The sequence below is a fragment of the Oryctolagus cuniculus genome, unplaced genomic scaffold (assembly GCF_964237555.1).
Source record: "Oryctolagus cuniculus unplaced genomic scaffold, mOryCun1.1 SCAFFOLD_118, whole genome shotgun sequence".
Classification (NCBI taxonomy): Eukaryota; Metazoa; Chordata; class Mammalia; order Lagomorpha; family Leporidae; genus Oryctolagus; species Oryctolagus cuniculus.
The window spans coordinates 24,854-28,474 of NW_027208295.1; the positions used below are offsets into that span (position 1 = coordinate 24,854).

At 45.2% G+C, this 3,621-nt stretch overlaps 1 pseudogene; it reads left to right on the top strand.

Annotated features, from left to right (window-relative positions):
- Positions 1 to 1,382: 1,382 nt before the first annotated feature.
- Positions 1,383 to 3,317, top strand: LOC103347213 (la-related protein 4B pseudogene; annotated as a pseudogene).
- The last annotated feature ends 304 nt before the right edge of the window (positions 3,318 to 3,621 follow it).

Consider the following 3,621-nt stretch of genomic DNA (forward strand, 5'->3'; position numbering starts at 1 on the left):
GTTTGTCTGAGATAGCAGTGGATAATGGCCCAAGCATTTCTGTCAACCATATGGAAGACCTGGATGAAGCTCCTGGCTCCTGTCTTTCATCTAATTCAGTCCTGATTGTGGTGGGCATTGTGTAGTAAGCCAACAGATGAGTGATTTCTGCTGCTTGTCTTTCTCAGTCTCTCTGATTCCCAAATAAAAACTAAATTAAAAATGAAGGAGTGGCCATTTGACATAGTGGTGTGACCACTGCTTGGGATGCCTGCATCCCATGTCAGAGAGCCTGGGCAAAGTCCCAGCTCTGCTTCTGACTCCAGCTTCATGTTGGTGTGCATTCAGAGAGACAGTGATGAAGGTTAAAGGAGTTGAGTCCGTGCCACCCTTGTAGAGACCCAGATTGTGTTTCAGGTTGCTGGTTTGGGCTTGGTCCTGCCCCAGTTGTGGCATAAAGTTGGGGAATGAACCAACAGATTTGAGACATATCCACATATTTTCTTTTCAAGTACAAAAATAAAATAATTATTTTTAAAGAGCAACAGGGTTTTCAAAACCTTTAAAATAGAAAGATCAAGCTGTTTACAAATTATCACAAATATATTCACAAAAAATGTATTGTGAATAGTATTCTATTTTTTGTGCAGTCTCCACACATGTAGATGCTTAGAAGGGGACAAGTTTTACAACTTCGGCCTAATAGGAATTGGGTAAGGTTTAGCCTTTATAGTATTTGATGCTGTCCCTGCTTTACTAACATGATATGGATATTGTCATCTTATAATTTGGTCATTTTAAGAGTAGTTAATTTTGAAATTATTTCAAACTTACAGAAATACCATGAGTGAGTCCCATTCATTGAGAATGCCCAGTTATTATACTTTTAGCACTTTTGCCTCTGACCCACCTCAAGCTGGGCCCCTCCAGTGTTCCTTTCTGAGAAAATGTGGGCCCTGTATTCTCATCAGAAGCACTATGGTTCGATGCTGGGCTCTGTTCAGTCTCCCATCCGCTCTATGATGGATGCGATCAACTTGGTACTTAGTGAATTTCTGCCAGATTGATTCACACTCAACCTTTTAAGGATTTATTTAGGTGTGTTCTCATGTGAAGGGAAGGAGTGTTGGGGATCCAGAGTCTCGAGGTTGAGACATTTTCGGTCCCAAAGAGGAAGAAGCCACTTTTGCCACTGCACCGGCCCATGCCGGCCCTTCCTCCCTACATCCAGCCTGGCCCCGCAGCGCCGCCTCTTCCTAGTCTCCCTCCTCGGCTCTCCCTGCATGTTGCGGGGTCACCAGGCACCTGGGCTGTGGCAAGGAGCCTGCCGGAGGTCGGTCGGGCAGGGCAGGTGGCGCGGGCAGCATCCTGAAGTTTACATTAAACTTCTCTGAGTGGAACCCATGACTTCTGATGAGGACGCTAAAGTTGTGGCTGAACTGCAGGCACAGCGAGGCCAAGAGGGCAAGGACAGCTCTCATCTGATGAATGGTCCTGTGTCTCAAACCACTTCTCAAATTCCATCCCAGCTTTGAGTCAGGCACCAACAACTAAGGTTTCAGAGCTAAACCCTAATGCGAAAGTGTGGGGGACTCACGTTACATTTGGAAGCAAGTAGTGCAGCTGTCGGTTTGAGTGCTACATGGGAGGAGACAGCTGGCCATGGTGCAGACTGCAGCCCGCAGGGATTGGATGTCAGTGGTGATGGTGACAAAAGTCGTGAGAATGCAGCATTACCAGATTTACCTGAGTCAAATCAGACATGAACGCTTTGGCTCTGGATCATGCAGAATACGAATCTCTACCTGAAAATAGTGAAACAGGAGGGAATGAATCTCAACCAGAAAGCCAGGAAGACTCTCAAGAAGTACTTAAAAAATTGGAATTCTGTTTATCTAGGGAGACTCTTGCTAGTGCCGTGTATCTTACCTCACAGATGGACAGTGAGCAGTATGCTCTAATTACAATGGTAGCTACCCTTGACTATATCAAGAAACTCAGTACTAGTGTGGATTTGATTGTTGAAGTGCTAAGATCTTTACCTTTAGTCCCGGTGGGTGAGAAGGGAGAAAAAGTAAGGCCAAATCAAAATCGTTGCATAGTCATATTGTGAGAAATATCTGAATCTACCCCTGGGGAAGAAGTAGAAGCACTATTCAAAGGAAATAATTTACTGAAATTTATTAACTGTGAATTTGCCCATAATGATAATTGATTTATTACATTTGAAGCAGAAGCTGATGCACAACAGGCTTACAAGTACCTGTGAAAAGTCAAAACTTTTCAAGGAAAACCAATTAAGGTGCAGCTAAAAGGAAGGCAATAGCTATAAACCCATTTTTGCCAAAGAATGGATTTAGGTCTCTCGACATGAACCTTTATACACAGCAGTGTTACACATCATTTATTTACCTCCAGTATACAGTCCCCAACAACAGTTTCCTCTGCACAGCCTGACTGCCCCCAGACATTGTCAACAATGCGTAGCTATTTTGATCCACCCTTGGTAACTCTATTTCCAAATACTGGATTTATACATGGGTTCAGGTCTCCAACCTTCAAGCCTGCAGCCTCTCCTCTGACTTCACTCAGACAGTATCCTCCCAGAAGCAGGAAAAATTCCTTTGGCTATAGGAAGAAAAGGGAGGAGAAGTTTACAAGCAGCCAAACTCAGTCTCCAACACGACCAAAGCCTCCATCACAAACTTTGAACTGGGGCTGTCCAACTTCCCCCCATTACCTGGAGCTGCAGGCAATTTGATGACAGGACTTGTTTGAAAACAGGCCATCTAGCTCGGTAATAGGATTCTCAAAGGAAAGGAGCCTCCATGCAGATGCAAGTAGGAACGCTATTCCTGTAGTGGTCCCCAGAGAGCCCTCACTGCTGGCTTCTTGTGCTGTATCAGCAACATATGAATGATCCTCCCACCAGCCCATTTACCTGAGGATCCCAAGGTGGTAGAAAAGCAGAAGGAAACCCACAGTGTGGACACTCTCCCTGTCCTTACTACAACTGCGTGTAAATCGGTGCAGGTGCATGGAGCTGCCACAGAATTGCGAAAGCCCAGTTACATGGAGATTTGTCAGAGAACGTGTAAAGAGCCGCCTTCTTCCCCACTGCAACCCCCAAAAGAGCAAAAGTCAAACCCCCGCAGTTGTAGGAAGGAGGAGAAGAAGCTCGCTGCACCTGTGGAGAAACAGAGGGAGCCCCTGCCCTCAAGTCCACTCCCAGAGTCTCCAAAGACCAGGGAAGGCAGCCTGGGCACTGGCTCTCACCCCCAGCTGTTGGAAAGTGTCTTCACAGAGGACAGGACACTCCCCCCAAGTCTCCTCAGTGAAAATCCTATGTCTGGGAGTGGTTGCATAGAGCTGTATTAGCCACAAGTGAAACACTTCCCACTCAGTATGAGAATGAGCCACTGGTTAGGCACTTGCAGTGTCTGTGAGCCCCACGGAATGCCTGCAAGTTATTTTTTCTTCTCTGAGTCAGATTCTCCCCGTCTAAAAAAAAAACTTTTTCAGAATTTAATTAATATAAACCTTATTTTTGGTTGGTGCTTAACTGGAGGTGATGTGTAAGTCTGATTTTTTTCAGGATAGAAAATGCATTTATCCCAACAGATTCATGTTTTTTATTAAGCC